Here is a 16,817-nt window from a genome sequence, read left to right as displayed (position 1 = left end):
AAAAGACTGTGCTGTGTTATTTAACTTATATAAAATTCTTTAAAATGTAAAATCTATAGTGGCAGAAAGCACAGCAGTATTTACCTGGGGAGGGAAGTAATTAGGTTTATTTATTATTTATGTTTTAATGGAGGTACTGGGGATTGAACCCAGGACCTTGTGCATGCTAAGCATGCGCTCTACCACTGAACTATAACCTCCTCCCACTGTAACTATTTCTTTAAATTTGTCTTTTTACTTTCTTATTTTGTGTATGGTATTTTCAGAGAGACAAAACTTTTAAAAGATAGACATAATCAAATGTGGTAATTTCCTTTATGGCTGTTGTTAAAAAATCCAACCCTATTCTGAAATCAAATGAACATTCACTCTATTTTCCCAGTGTTTATTTAATTTCAGTTTTTGTACTTAATCTCCTTATTCCTCTCTGGAATTTAGGTATGTAATTTTTTAAAAAGTCTAAATTTTTTCCCCACAAGTAGTAAAAGATATTTCCCAGGACCATTTTGGTGATATTTCTAAAGAAAAAAATAGCAATTTAAAAAAACCAAAGATTTTTAGTTATATTGTCCTGTCTTCCTGTCTATAAACTGGGTATAGTAATTTCTGCGTCATCACTGCATCACACATGGAAAACACTTGCTCACCGGGCTAGTTCTTACGTGCAAGATAAGCATTTTTAACAGGTTATGAAACTCTGATGCCCTGAATTAATGTACAGACAAGAGCTTAACTATATTTGTAACCCATCTGGAGGCAAAATGAAGCACTTTGGGGGAAATGTTCTCACTAATGATATTCCCAGTGTCCTAAGCATCTTGTTTTTCACTTTTTACCAATCCCTCTATGGACCATTCATCAGACAGAGAGGAAGAGAAATCAGATAAGCCGCAAGACAAGAAAAGGAAAAGAAACAACAAGAACAAATGGGTAGTACTATTCATCAGGTTAAAAGAAATCTAGAAATGATTTAACCTGCATGAATTTGATTCCAGATTTCTCCCTCTATATGCTATTCTCATATTTAGTCCTTAAACACACACACTTGTTCAGGGGGAAAAAATAATGTAGTGATATACTGACTTTCTTACAGACTTATTCAATTTTGCAGATATAACCCCTGACACCTAGTATGTAAAATATAAAATAGAGAGTAAGTATGCTACTGCAAAATGATCTACTCTGTGGATCCTTTAAACGAGTTAGCTGTCCTGGTACATCTAAACTCTGACCCAGTTGATAAAGTACAGTGTTTGAGGGTGCAGAAAATGAAGCTCATGACATTTCTAGTTGGCTTTTAGTCTATATATAGCTAAACTTCTATCCAGGGAACACTGTCATCAACTTTTTGACCCTCATCCAGAAAGTATTTTATAAGTGGCCTTACTATCTTAATAATATTGGAACGCTTTGTAACATTTTATGATCACAGGCTTGGGTAAACCATTGGCTACGTTATGCACTTATAAAACAGAGTCACCAAACAGGGTCGCTGCACCCTTAGCAAAGGCTTTTACCCAACATGGCCAGTTTTGTTAGCATTTCCAGCATCACAGATGTTGGTCCTTTTCTTCCCTCACATGCCCACATACACAGGCATTTGGAATGGTCTCTGCAGGCCCTAATTGTGCAGATATTATCGAAGCCTCCTTCTTGAAGGGCTTGAATTTGGTGAACTGTCTCACTAGTGGCGAGTTTAGGCTTTCGTGTGTCTAACGAGTATGCCTTAGTCCATTTGGGGAAAGAGCTAGTGGCTATTGTCAGATCCTGAAAGAAAGAGTGTGATGGTCTAGAAATCTACCTAGTAAGGCATTGAGGATTCTATGGACTGATGTGCGGGCTTACCCTCTTTCTTCTCTCCCCACCCCCGCTTTCAGTAGGAACACAGCGTCTGATGGAGCTGGAACTTGGCGCTCCCACAGCACCCTGTCTGCATACCTCTCTGTCAAGCATTTATAATGCAGGGGTCCCCCAAGGGTGAGACCCGCATCATCTGGGATCAGACTGACTGGATCAGGTGGAGCCCAGCAATCTATGGTTTAAGAAGCCTGCCCCCGCCCCAGTGATCCTGATGCAAGCTAAATTTTAAGAACAACTGCCATACTATATAGTCAGCCCTTTGTAGCCGCGGGTTCTGTATCTGCGGCTTCAACCAACCGCAGACCCAGAGCCGTGGTTGCAGAGCACAAACTGTACTGCATCGTTTTATACAAGGGACTTGAGCATCCTAAGATTTAGGTGTGCAGTTGGGTGAGGGGTGGTCCTGGAACCAGCCCGCACAGATGTTGAGCAAGGGCTATCATAGTTAACTCGTATATATTCTCAGCGAGGCAGGAAGTTTCTTCAGGACAGAGACAAATGTGGTTATCAATGCTTTAATGTATAGATTATCAAAAATATTTGTGAATGAATTAATGAAGCAAATGAACTCTTGCACAGTCCCAGCTATTTAATAAGTGCTTAGTAAATAATTTTGACAGCATCTGGCTTGAGGTGGAGCCAACAAATCACTGAGAAATATCCCCTGCCCTAACCCTGGAACTAAAAGGACATTTTAGCTGTGAGAACAAACATTTCTCCGTAATCCATTTAGGACTTGTTTAAATAACTGTATTTTTTTTTTTCTGTTGGAAAATGGAATGCAGTTTCATTGCAAAACATTTAGAAAATGCAAAGAAAGTATGAAAAAGAAAAGATTTATCTCTTACACCACCTCCTTCTGAGTCTTTTCTATGTACTTTTATGCATATCCCTCAATTATATTAAAAATAAAACTCTTCCTTAAAAACAACACATACAAAGATTGGAAAATGCAGGACAACATCACAAGGAAAATACCACTGATAATTTCATCATTCAGCGATGTTAATTCTCTGGGGGGTCTCCCTCCAGACTCTGTGCATCTTTGTATGCATTTTAAAAGCCCTGTATATGCATATAACCAGCCCCCACTCTGTGATTGCACCCCCAGCGCCAGCATTTCGTATGTGATTTCTTCCTGTGCTGTATATCTTACAAAGTACGCTCAGGGTTATCCCACAAGACAGACTTCCAGGAAAAGCCTGTTCCAAGAAAAAGTGTGAAGTCCTCAGGGCCTTCCTGGAGGATGGAGGTGTGCGGGGGTCAGCCCGCTCTCTTCTGGCCTTTGGGTGATGCTTAGGACTTCAGAATCAAGCAGTGGTGCACGATGCCTGTCTTGCTGTGTTTTTTCCTATTGTCCTCAAAATAATCGTTTGAAAGTAGATAGAGATATTGCCCCCACCCACCCAGCTTGGAACTCTCCAACAAACCTGTCAATATGGGCTGTGACATTTGTAATTATCACTAGCCGAAGTGAATTATGTGGCTTTGATTTTCCTGTTGCCATTGCGTCTGCAGGGAGAAAGGCATGGTGGTGATGAGAAGGGAGACAAGGTAATTTCAAATGAAGGAAGGGGTGGTCATCTAAGGAACACTCAGTTTTTTATAATGATATTATAATTTCAAGGTAAAATTTATTGTGGGTGATTTGGAAAGCAGAGTAAAGTGAGAAGTGGGAAGGAGGAAGGGGGAAAAATCACTTACCCTCTCAAATCTAAAGTAATCTGTTAGCATTTTGTCTTGCATCTTTTTGTTTGTGCATTTCAAGGATTGAAAAATATATATAAAACTTGCAACCTCATTTTTTTCACTTAAAATTTGTAGCAAAAATTTTTGTATATTACTACAAAACATCCTTAAGAAGCATCATGGTAATAATTCCCATCATGTATTTGTGTTACGGAGTCACTTCCCTCTTGTTGCTTTACATTTTTGCTAGAAACATTCTTATACACAGATCTTTGACCTTATGTCTATCATGTGGGAATAGATTCCTGAGAGTGGGATAAAATTTGGACACACTGATGGATTTTGAGAGCTGTTCCTAATTGCTCTGGAGAGTGGTCCAACTTCCACTGCCACGGCCTCAGCAAATGAGTACAAAAGAGGCAAACTTGAAAAGCAGGTTGTTGGGGAATGTTTGTAGCGCCCAACGACACGAGATATCAAAGATGAGGTGTTTACTGATAGGACCCCTCTTAGCAACTTCATTAATATCTTTGACAACCCTAATAATGCAGCACAAGTCTGTCTTGGATTCTGTCTGGGGAGTCTGGCCTCAGAAATGCCTCACGTTGTAGTCTGGTTGGTCCATGTTTTAAAAGCATGAGTTCTAAGAACTGCATTCCAGAGGGGCCCTGGGGTAGGCTTGGGGGGGGTAAGCATCTCTGGTGAAGCCAGATTTACCGTTTTCCTTTAGCTGTGCTGCATGTACGTTTTTCACAAGGGATCACCCTTACACAGAAAGTGTATCACTCATCCACCCTCTCCACTCAAGAACTTGAACACTTAGTTCTTTTCACTTGAGTTTAAAAATAACACTGTGATAAAATCCTGAAAGGCCAGTGAGCGCATGAATCCATTCGTTCACTGTCTCTTAGACTCTGGAGCTAAGGAGAGAGCAGTCTTAGAGGCTGTGCCCCTAACACCACGTGTGAGTAAGAGTGTCACAAAGTGTCACAGCCCCAGCCAGATGCCATGACCTTAGGCCACTGCATGACAGATGTGGGGTTAGTCACATGGAGAACCAGGCAGATACATGTGTGGGGATCGGTGCAATTAGAAAAATGACCCTCATGTTACCGGCTTAGCTCTAGTAATCTTGTGGCCGGGGAGCAATGGTCTAATGAGTTGGCATAGATTCAACTCAAACTGGGAGGAACCTTAAGCAGTTGTTGAGTATACAGATGAGCGATTTAAAGCCCAGAGAAGCCCAGTGACATGCCCCAGCTCCCGGGGCTGGTTAGTGGCTATCGAGGTCTTTACCCAGGCCCCCCGATTGCACACTCAGTGTTCTTTCTGATACTGTTAGCTACATCTCTGGCCCATGTCCGTGGAGTCTTGGCAGAACTGGTTGAGAGACAAGCCTGGCCCCATGGGGAGGCATCCCTTATTATTCTTATTTATGCTGCTGCCACCTGTACATAGTTAGTGAAATTTTCTGGTGCAGCCCAGACGCTGACAGTCACCCCCTTGTCTTCGTCTGTGTCCCTCAGGAGGAAATAAAACTCACTTAAGAACACACTTCCCCGCCCCCTTATTTATAGCAAGCCCCCTCTGCACAAAGGAATAGTCCAAAGCAAGATTCTTTTCCGATGAGATGTAAACCAATCGGCAGTGAAACATGTAAGCAGGGAACTGTAATTTCCTGACCCGGCACCATTAAATCTCAGCCATGCCATTACATTAGCTTGTTTGCTTGTAATTGTATAAACACAGCTTGGCCAGTTCAAAGCACTTGGAAGTATTTCATTATAAAGCCTTCTTCCTAGCTGGGCAATACTGACCACGGCCAGGGCTGAGAAAATAACTCGCTTGTCTGTGAGCTGCAGATGATTTGGACTTGGAGGAGGGCAGCTGGACCAAAGGCTTTAGATGCATGGTGCCATTTAAATTTTACTCTAGACGATAGTGTGACAGTGAGGGACTCAGGACCATGTGCTTGGATGCGGAGGCTGAGAATGAGAAAAGGGTGTTTGACCTCCTCACTTCCTCCCAAGCTCCTCACTGGTTGAATTTAGTTTGGTGTAACCACTGTGCGTTGGAGGGATCCCATGTGGAAGGTTCAGTGATGGGAATCAGGCCCAGTTTCTGTTCTCAAGGAGTTCAAGTTCCTGAAGGTGAGATAGGCATGTAAATCACTTGAACTCGGAGGCAGAGTGGCAGGAGTGCCATGATGGCCACAGATGTGCTAAGTAGTACAGAAAACAGGGGACTTACTTTTGCCTGAGAGATCCTGGAAGGCTGCAAGGAGGTGGTGGCATTTAGCAGGTGAAGGGATTTCTACGGAGAGGAACCTTTCTGAACAGTGTGAGTCAAGGGCGTGGAGCCAGGGGTGTGGGAGCGCAGGGCCAGGGGCTGCCAGAGGGTAATCCAGTGGGAGTGGTGACCACCAACATGAGACAGTTTCTGACCACAAGGAAACCGGCTCTGTGCAGAGGCCCAGCTTGCCTCATCTAGTGCGGTCTCCTGTGCCTCAAACAGCGCTTAGCACGGAATGAGTGCCCGATACTTGAGTGAAGCAATTCCTAGGGAAGGGAGACTTGTGCAGCCAGGTATTTATGGTGCAAATGCAGGGCTCCTTTCAAGGTACCTCTAGGAATGGGTGGGGCTCAGGGGAGGGGTGTCACTTTAAGAATTTACTTGGACTGGGACAATGGAGGCAACTCCAGAGACCCCTGATTGTCTCCAGACCCAGTCATGGGGGTGTGGTCCTGGCATGGTTTCTGCATTGTTCAGCCAGCTTCCTCTGCTTCAGCCAGGTCTCCACTCCGTCTTCCCTTTGGTCTGGAAGTGGCCGTGACAGCCATCCCAATGCAGCTTTCCATGTCACAACACTCCCCTGCTATTCCCAATCTTTCCCGTTTCCAGCAGGAAGCTGGTTGGCCTGGACAGTTTTTGCATCATACTAGGTGACCAGATGCCCATGGCTACTTTAACCAGCGTCACGGGACTGGCTGCGGGGCAGCGGGCACTGTGCACACCGGCGTTTCCCTGAGAATTGGGTGTGGCTGCACTGATTGTCTGGAGCACAGCTGTAGAGGGAATAAAGTGATGTTAGATTTATGCTAGTTGACCAGGGAATTGCACTGAGCGGTATTCAGTAGGCACAAGGTTGTGGAAGGGTTTGATCGGGGTGCAGGCTGCTGGCTCTATACTCTTGTCATGTCCTCAGACTCTGGCATGCCAGCTGCGTAACAATTCATTGCCCCCAGATATTTTCCTGTATTTCAGTTTTGTGTCTTCACATGACTCATCACTCTATTCTCAGTTTGGCCCCATCACACTCTGCCTTTGCCCTCATGGAAGCCCATGCCCTCAGCTTTCATAACAGCAGGTTGCTCTCTGTAATGTAGGTGGGCCTCATCCAATCAGTTGAAGGCCTGAGTAGAACAGAAGGGTGATTCTGCCCTGAATAAGAGAGAATTCTCCAGCTGGACGGTCTTCAAATTGAGACATTGGCTCTACAGATTTTTGGACTTGCCAGATTCCATAGTCACACGAGCCACTTTTTTATAATAAATCTCTTTCCAGTATGTGCTACTGGTTCTGTTTTTCTAGAGAACCCTGACTAATATACTCACCCAAAAGAAACCTTGTACTGTTAGCGTCATTTTCTAGCCCTCCTCCTCCCAGCCCTAAGCAACCACTGTATCTTTGCCTGTTCTAGATATTTTGTATAAATGGAACCATACAACATGTGGTCTTCTGTGACTGGCTTCTTTTACCTGCATTAAGGTTTCTCCAAGTGACAGCATGTATCTGCGCTCGGTTTCTTTTTATTGTTAGATAATATTCCATTGTATGGATATATCACTTTTTAGTTACTCACTCATCAGGAGAAGGTACATTTGGGTTGTTCCCACCTGTTGGCTATTATGAATTGGGCTGCCATAAACATTTGTTGACAAGCTTTTGGATGGGTGCGTGCTTTTATGTCTTTTGGGTATACGTTTGGAGTGGAGGAGTGGAATGGCCCAGACAGAGGTAACTCCTAGTTTAACATTTTGAAGAACTGTCCAACTGTTTGCCAAAGTGTCTTGACCATTTCCCCAGCAACATATGAGAGTTCCAATTTCTCCACCTTCTTGTCAACCCTTGTTGTCTGTCTTTTTTATCACAGCCATTGGGGTGGGTGTGAGGTGGTACCTCACTGAGATTTTGGTTTGCATTTCCCTCACAGCCAGTGGTGCTGAGGGTCTTTTCATGTACTTAGTGACTACTTGCATATGTCCTTTGGAGAAATACCTATTCAGATCCTCTCCCCATTTAAAAATTGGGTTATTTACCTTTTTCTTATTGAGTCTTAAGAGTTCTTTATATATTCTGGATAGAAATCCCTTACCAGACATAAGATTTGCAAATATTTTCTCTGTTCTGAGTTGTCTTCGCTTATTGATGGTATTGTTTGCAGAACAAGAGGGCGCTTCTATTTCCTGGAAGAATTTGGGAAGGATTAGTAGTTCTTTTAAGATGCGATGTACTTCACTAGTGAAGCTATCTGGTCCTAGTCTTTGTGGGAAGGTTTTAAATTACCAATTCAGTCCCTTTTCTTAGTGCAGGTCTAGTCAGATTTCCTATTTCTCCTTGAGTCCATTTCGGTGATTAGTGTGCTTGTCCATGTTGTCTAGGTTACCTGAGTTATTGGCATACAGGCGTTCGTCGTGTCCCCTTACAACCCTTTTCATTCTGAGTGGTCAGTAATGATGGCCTCTTATTCAGGTTTTCGTAATTTGAGTCTTCTCCCAAATTTGAACTTTCCTTGACCAGTCTTGCTAAAGGTTTGTCAGTTTTGTTAACCTTTCCAAAGAACCAACTTTTGGTGGTGTTGATTTTATGTTCTTCTGTTCTCTGTTTCATCTATTTCTGCTCTTTGTTACTTCCTTCCTTCTGCTTGTTTTGGGTTTTGTTTGCTTTGCTTTTTCTAGCTTCTGAAGGTGAAGTTTAGGTTACTGATTTGAGATGTCTCTTCTTCTAAACATAGGCATTTACAGCTCTAAGTTTCTCTGTGCCTGACATCCCTTACGTTGCCATATGTTGTGTTTTCATTTTCATTTATCTCGAGGCATTTTCTAATTTCCCCAGTGCTTTCTTTGACCATTGGGTATTTAGCAGTGTTGCTTAATCTTTACATTTGTGTTCATGCCTCAAATTTCCTTTCCTTCCTGATGGATTGACCTTTTTTCATAATGAAATGTCTCTCTTTGTCTCTAGTAACACTTTGTTTGCTTTAATGTCCATTTCGTCAGATAGTAGTCTAGCCATTCCAGCTCTCTTATGGTTGTTTGCTTTCCTGGCATATCTTTTTCCATTTTGTTACTTTCCACCTATTTGTATCTTTAAATTAAAGTCTACCTTTTTGTAGAAAGCATAATTTTTAATCCAACCAGACAATCTGTCTTTTGATGAAGTTGTTTAATCCATTCACATTCACTATGATTGAGGATGTGGCTAGATGCACATCTGCCATGCTGGTTTTTGCTCTCTGTATGTCTCATACCATTTTTGTTCCTCTCTTCCTCCTTCACTGCCTGCTTTTGAATTAAGTGGATATTTTCTAGTGTAACAGTTTAATTCCTTTAATGGTTTCTTAAATATATTTTAAAATTAATTCCTTAAGGAGTGCTCTCTAAGCCTTAGCAACAAACTTGTTAACCTACCAGAATCTCCTTCAGATTCACATTGGCTTAGTTTCAGTGAAATACAGAAACTTTACTCCATAAAACTCCATTCCCTCCACCCTTTTCTGTATTATTATTGCTATACATATTATATCTACATTACAAAAACAATATTTATAATTATTGCTTTATGTAACATGCCTTTTAAAGAAGCTGAGAGAAGAAGAGGACATGTAACTATAACTTTTGTTATAATGACTTCTTTTTTATTCTTTTGGCTCATTTCATCTCTTCCTTTGGATTTCAGTTACCATCTGCTGTCATTTCCCTGCTTCAATGCAACTTAGCTCCACCTGCCTCCTTTGGGCTTTTATCATTACTTATAGGACCAACAATACACATTACATGCCTATTGTTTTCTGCAGTTGTTTTAAACCAGTCAAGAAAGGAAAGGAGATGTATGTAGTTACAGTTTTTATCATTTCTTACATAATTTCCTTAATGGGGCTCTTTGATGTCGCTGCTCATATTTTCCCCCTTGTTTTTATCTTTTAGCCCAGCTTCGGGACAGGGGTGTATGTGCCTCGGTTCTGCATAAGTAACTTATTGGTCAAAAGTGATCCTTCAGCCCTCTCCACCAGTTAGATTTTTACCCTTTCCTGTTGGATGCATGTCTGTCTAGCTTGTAGGTTGCTGTCACACTTCGGGGAATTTGCATTTTTTGGCTTCACATTCCGCCAGGGACTGGCGCTCGGAGTTCCCTCTCTGATCACTCCTGAGAGGGCTCCGCCTTGGACATGAAGAGTCTTCCAGGCTCCCTGGAACAAGTGTGAGTTTAGTTACAAGCCTGGCTTCCTGGCAGCAGCCCCTGGGTTGGAGTAGCTTACTGCTCAGTCAGTATTTGCTCAGAGGTTGTGTTTGAGCCCTTGTGCCCCACGATGGTGGTCTGTGTGTGGCTTTGAATTTTTCCCCATGTCCTGCCCCAACTACTCCTGAGGGGTACAGCCTAAGCACCCCCAGAATCGACGGTGATCCCAGAAGGACCCTCTGGCTCCTTCCCTGGGTGCTGGGCTGTCCTCCTTGCCTGTGGAGCTACCAGCCCCCTCTAATGCTCCCCAGCATCGCCACCGCTGTGACAGCGCCCTTAGGCATGCGGTTCCCTGGGCTCTGTTGCAAAGAAAGTCAGGCTCCTCAAGCAGAGCCGTGGAGATCTTCATCTTTATGGCCCTCCTTTCCCCCTAAAACCCCTGTGCCCCTGCACTGGAACTGAGGGCGGGGACCCTCTTTTTCTGGGAGTGACACCCCTGCTCTACAAGTGGGCACTGAGGGAGGGAGTTGTGCAGCCCCTGGTCTTCTTGGCTTGCCTGTCCCGGGGTGGGACCCCCGCCCTAAGCTGGCCTGTCCCACCTGTGGCGATGGAAGGGAGGCCCTCGCCCGGAGGAGAGCTTGTGCAGTAAGGGGCTGGGCAGGGTAAGAAATGACAGCAGCCTGTCTCTCCTAAGGTGAAACTGGAGCCTCAGAGTTGAGGGGAGAATCTCCATCTTGAGCACACCTGCCCAGAGCAGTCACCCGGGTATCAGAGCGTGGAGCCTGGGGGAGCGGGGGGAGGTCATGGCTCAGAGGTCACAGACCCTCGCTGAGCTTTTATTTAGTAGGCTTTCTTGAATGACTATTTCTCCATTTGCTGTATGTCCTCAGGACAGTTTCCAGGGATATTTAAATGATTGTGACAGTTTTTTTTTTTTTTTTAAACAATTTTCCTCACTTTGTTTTGCTGGGGAGAATTTCCACTGAGCTCTTCAGCTCATCTGCCGTCTTGACATGCTTTTTGGAGCAGGAGAGAAAAGAGTGTGTCACTGGGTGGCCGGCATTACATCCACCCCCTGACGCTCACGGGGCACGTGGCCTGTACCCGGCTTAATTTCATGCCATGATTTCTCAAGGACTGAAATGACTGTAAAACGAATCCAAGCAATTTGTTCTGTTCAGCATGTACCAAATTGGTTAGCGAGATTTCGCTTTGATTTCTGATGAGTGAAACATGTGAGTTCACTTTTCCAGTCTGGCTTCAGTAAAATATTCAGAGAAAAAGTGTTTTAAGGCCTTCCTAAAACACATTAACATTTTCACAAATGGAATTTTCCAATATTTCAGGATTATATTTATATGAAAAGTCTGGCTGCACTGAAACATTTGAGAAAGCAGAACTTATTTAAACTTCAAGAAATACTAATTTTCTAGTAATACAATTATTCTTTTGTAATCTTCCAATAGTTTTCTAGCAGAAATTTTAAAACTGAGGGAGGTATCTTTAAAAGATTATGTGGCGGGGGCAGGGATCCTCCAGGCTTATGGGGAAGTTGCCTCGTCTCCATGGGTGGCATCAGACTGGGTCCCAGCATTGTGTCACCTGGATGCTCACGTACCGTTCTCCTAAGTTTTGCCATATAGTCACCCTTTGTTCTGTGTACCACCTGTGCTTAATATTTCTCTCTGTAATACATTTGAAGTATTTCTTTCTAAATGCATTCATTTTTTAAAAAGTTTTATCACTGGTGTGAATAACCAACTTGTAAATATGATGAAGACAAAAGCTTAAACATTGTAGTTAGATACTGTCAAAGACTCAAGGCTTGAGACTAGCTCTCTTGGTTAAAAAAAGGAAAAAAAAGAATTATGCACATTAACAGAGTAACATTAGATGTATTTGATGACCAGGAAGAGGCACTGTCCTATGTCCTGTACACATAAAGTCTCATTCACTATTCATCACAATTGTATAAGTGGACAGTTTTCTCCATTTTACACATGAGGAAACTGAGGCACAGGGTAACTGGACGGCAGAGCCAGGATGCAGCCCTGCCTGCTACCAACAGAAAAGGCCTCGGGAGATGTGATTCTGCAAGTGCCCCAGGTCTCACTGGCGGAAGACGGCCTGCACTTTGGAAACACTGGTCTCAGAGGACGTCCACAGATGGCTCTGGGGAAAGGCTTCCTTCCACTCGGCACAGTCTGCTGCCCTTCCGGACACTCACGATCTGCGTTAGCATGTGGACCGTTCTCAGTCCTGCAGTGGAAATCTGTTTACGCTTTATCTACCGCAGCTTTCTTACTCACTTGTTCTCATGCCGCCACAGAGGCGTGCTCCTTAGCGCCACAGGAGACGTGAATGGCTCAGGGAGCAGTTTGGGGAATACAGAGTTCACCTCAGTGTTCAGAATGAAATTCATTTCACTCTAAATTATTTGCATAAAGATGAAGATATTTCTTGGCGCTGAAAGATTCATTTAGGGTTTCTGATACCAGGTGAATGTCCTCATGCTGTCAAACCCAGATAACATCAGAGGGTCACGTGCGGCCCCGCTCAGTGCAGCCGCGCACATCCCACCCCCTCGTGTCCTTCCTCATTCCCGGGACCCCAGGTCCCGGTCACAGGCAAGGGAAACCCTGGGTTTTTGAATCCACTGCTCATGGGACACTGTGTATTGATAGCAAACCAGGAATCTCCTTCAAAAAGCTCACAGTTAAATGGGAAAAACACCGCCTTGGGAGGGGATGAGGTATGTATGTGGTGAATGAGGCATTTCTAATTGTCACCAGGAGCACCTGCTTGTCTGTGACCTGCTCGGCAAACTTACAGAGCTCTGAGTTTCTTGGTTAAGAAAAACGAGGCCCAGAGTGATGATTTACGCTCCTCGTGTTCTCTCCGGCAGGTGGGTCACTGGTGGCACTGAATCCGGCCTCTGCCTTACTGGACTCAGCTGTCAGGCGAGCCCACCACCGGGGCACACCCCTCGGCTCCCAGCTCGTGAACGGAAATTCTGATCACGTGGTTTCAGCGTTTCCACTGACAGAGGTACAGCTGGTTCGGGGCACCCCTGGCTGCTCCTACCTTCTCAGCGTTCTCACAAGGGGGCCCCTCCTGCCATGTGCCTGCACTGCCTCAGGGCAGGGCTTGTCCAAACCCAGTCCTTCCCCAGAGGATGTTGCTTTTCCAAGCAGCAGCCACATGCTTTGTGCTTCCTTATATTCCCAAATGTAGAAAGAACGAGGAAGAGGGAAAGAGAAGAAGGGAAGGAGAGAGGAGAAAGAGAAGGGTAGAGATGGGGAGAGAGAAGGGAAGGAGAAAGATAGGGAGAGAAAGTAAGAGAAGGATGGAGAGACAGTGAGAAGGAGGGAGGGAAGGAGAGAGACGTAGAGAGGGCAAGGAGAGGAGGAGAGAGAGAAGGACAGAGAAGGAAGGAGAGATGGAGCGAGGAGAAAGGATAGAGAGAAGGAGGGAGGGATGGAGAGAAGGAGATAAAGAGGGATACAGTGAGAAGGGGAGAGAGAAAGAGACGGTGAGAGGGAAAGAGAGAGGAAAAGGAGAAGGGAAAGGTAGAGAAATGAAGAGGAGGAAGGAGAGAGAGGAGGAGAGAGAGAATGAGAGAAAGATGGTGAGAAGGAGAGCCAGAAATACGAAGAGGAGGTAGAAGAAAGGAAGGAGAGAGAGAAGGAGGTAGGGAAGAAGAGGAGAAAAGGCGAGAGAGGAGGGAGAGAGGAGGAGAGAAACAGGAAGAGAAGGACAGATAGAGATGGAGAGAGGAAAGGACAGAGAGAAGGAGGGAGAGGAGAGACACAGGTGAAAAGGAGGGAGAGAAGTAGAGGAGAGAGAGGAGAAAGGAAGGAGAGAAAAGGGAAGGAGAAAGATAGGAGGGAGAGAAAGAGAAGGACAGAGGGAAGGAGAGAAAGAGGGATAGATGGTGGGAGAGAAGGAGACAGGAGAGAAAGATAGAAAAGGAGGGAGAGAGGAGAAAGGAGAGAAATAAGGACAAAGAGAAGGATAGCAAGATGGTGAGAGAGAAGGAGAGAGAAAGAAGAGAGGAGAGAGAGAAAGAGACAAGGCGGGAGAGAGAGGACAGAGAGATGGAGGGGAGGGGAGGGAAGGAGAGACAGAAGAAGAGGGATAGAGAGAAGGAGATAAAGAGAAACAGCAAGAAGGGGAGAGAAAGAGGAAGAGAGAGAAAAGGAAGGAGAGACGGTGAGAGGGAAGGAGAGACAGGAAAAGGAGGAGGGAAAGGTGGGAAAAGGAGAGAAGGAGACGGAAACAGCGAGAAGAGGAGAAAAGGAGGGAGAGGTGGAAAGACTAGAGAGGAGAGAAAGAAAGAAGGAGAGAGAGGAAGAGATAGAAGGGAAGGAGGGAGAGAGATGGAAAGAGGGAGGGAGAGGAGGAGAGAGACAGAACGAATAGGAAATGAAGGAAAGAAAGAGGACAGAGAGAGAGATGGAGAGGAGAGAGGAAAGGAAAGGAGGGAGAGAATGAGAGAAGGACAGTGGGAAGGAGAGAGGAGAGCCAGAAAGAGAGACGAAGAGGAGAGGAGGTAGAAAGAAGGGAAGGAGAGGATAAGGACGGAGAGAAGGAGTGAGAGACAGAAGAGAGTAGGAGGCAGGGGAGAAGAGGAGAAAAGGAGAAAAAGAAGGAGGGAGAGGTGGAAAGAGAGGAGAGAGAAAAGAGGTGGAGAGAGAGAAGGAGGGAGAGAAAGAGAAGGACAGAGATGGAGAGGAGGAGAGAGAAAGAGACGGAGTGGAGAGAGAAGGCTGGAGAGAAGGAGGGAGAGATGGTAGGAGAGAGGAGAGGCGGGGAGAGACAGGAGGACAGAGATGAAGAGAGAGATGGGGAGGAGAATTAGAAAGGAGAGAGAGAAGGAGAAAAGGAGAGAGAGATGGAGGGAGGGAGAGGAGAGATGAAGGGAGAGATGTGAGAGGAGGAGGTAGAAGAATGGAAGGAGAGAAGAGAGATAAGGACAAAGAGAAGGACAGAGATGGTGGGAGAGAAAGAGACAAAGAAAAGAAATGAGAAGTAAGGAGAGAGAATGAGAGGAGGGAGTGAAGGACGGAGAGAATGAGAGAAAAGGAAGGAGAGAGAGATGGAAAAGAGGAAGAGAAGGACGGAAGGAGAGAGGGAGAGAAAGAGGGAGGGTGAGAAAGAGAGAGGAAGAGAGGAGAGGAGGGAGAGATGGAAAGAAGAGATAAGGAGATTGAGAAAGAGAAGGAGGGAGAGATGGAGAGAGGAGGGAGCAAGAAGAGGAGGAGAAAGGATGGAGAGATGAAGGGAGAGAGGAGAGAGTGAGAGAAGGAGAGAGACAGAAGGGGAGAAAAGGAGGGAGAGATGGAAAGAAGACTGGAGAGGAGGAGGTAGAAGAAGGGAAGGAGAGAGAAATAGGAGAGAGGAGGGAGATGGAGAGAATAGGGAATGAGGGAAAGGGAGAAGGAGAAAGACATGGAGAGAGGGAGGGAGAGACAGAAGGAAGGAGACAGAAGTAGAGAGAAATAGAGGAGGGAAGGAGAGAGAGAAGGAGAGCCAGAAAGAGAGATAAAGAGGAGAGGAGGTAGTAAGAAGGGGAGGAGAGGATATGGATGGAGAAGGAGTGAGAGACAGAGGGAAGAAGAGAGAGATGGAAAGGAGAGGAGGAGGAGACAGAGAAGGAGGTTAGGGAAGAAGAGGAGAAAAGGAGAGAGGAGAGAGATGGAGAGAGAGAAGTAGAGGAGAGAGAAAAGGAGAGGGGAGGATGGAGAGGTGGAAAGAGAAAAAGAGGAGGACAGATGGGAGAGGAGAGAGAAAAGGAAGGAGAGACGGAGAGGAGGAGATAAAAGAAGTGAAGGAGAGAGGAGAGGCAGAGAGAAAGAGAGTGGTGAGAGAGGAAGAGGGAGAAGAATGGAAGGAGAGAGAGAAGGAGAGAATTAGAAATGAGAGAGATGGAGGGAGGGAGAGATGGTGAGAGAGGAGAGAGGACGAGGTAGAGAGAAGAAGGAAAGGAGAGAGATGAATGGAAGGAGACAAAAGAAAGGAGAGAGATAAGGACAGAGAAGGATAGAGAGATGGTGGGAGAGAAGGAAAGGAGGAGGGAGAGACAGAAAGAGATAAAAGAAATGAGAGAAGGAAGGAGGGAGTGAAGGATGGAGAGGAGGGAGAGAAGAAAGAGTGGAGAGAGGGATGGAAGGAGAGAAGGAGAGAGAGAAAGAGGGAGGGAAGGAGAGGAGAAAGGAGAGAAGGAGAAAGAGACAGATGGTGGGAGAGATGGAAGAGGGACAGGAGGGAGAGATGGAAGAGGGACAGGAGGGAGAGATGGAAGAGAGACAGGAGGGAGAGATGGAAGAGAGACAGGAGGGAGAGATGGAGAGAAGGAGGGAAGGAGAGAGAGGAGAGGCGGGAATGAAGGAGGGAGAGAGAAGGAGAGGGAAAAGGAAGAAAAGGAGAGAGAGTGAGAAGAGACGGAGAAAAGAGAGAGAGACGGATAGAAGGAAGGATAGGAGAAAGAGAAGGAAGGAGAGGAGGGAGAGATAAGGAGAGACAGAAGGAGCAAGGGAATGACCAAGCGAAGGAGAGAAAGAGAAGGAGGGAGAGGAGAGAAGGAAAGAAAGGAAGAATGAAAGTCGGGAAGGAAGGAAAGAGGGCGCGGGAGGAATGGGGGGAAACTAACCCGGGAGCTGGAAGCCTCTCACGCGGTGCGGGCCGGAGCGGAGGGCGGCTCCTGGGGCCTGCAGCGCAGCCCGGGGCAGGGAGGCCGGGAGAGGGGACGGCAGGCTCGCCTTGCGTTCCTAAGCTCTGCCAGGCACGCGCAGATCACTGAAAAAAAG

General features: G+C 45.5%; 1 long non-coding RNA gene across 2 annotated transcripts in view; it reads left to right on the top strand.

The window, feature by feature from the left end:
• The window catches only part of LOC135318906 (uncharacterized), a 92,392-nt gene that overhangs the window by 11,814 nt on the left and 63,761 nt on the right, over positions 1 to 16,817 (top strand). For both annotated transcript variants that reach the window (XR_010377339.1, XR_010377340.1), the window contains exon 2: positions 12,914 to 13,056. This is a non-coding gene — a long non-coding RNA (uncharacterized LOC135318906). The remainder of the gene's footprint in view (positions 1 to 12,913; positions 13,057 to 16,817) is intronic.

The sequence above is a fragment of the Camelus dromedarius genome, chromosome 22 (genome assembly GCF_036321535.1).
Source record: "Camelus dromedarius isolate mCamDro1 chromosome 22, mCamDro1.pat, whole genome shotgun sequence".
Classification (NCBI taxonomy): domain Eukaryota; kingdom Metazoa; phylum Chordata; class Mammalia; order Artiodactyla; family Camelidae; genus Camelus; species Camelus dromedarius.
This window is presented reverse-complemented; position numbering and strand designations above follow the sequence as displayed.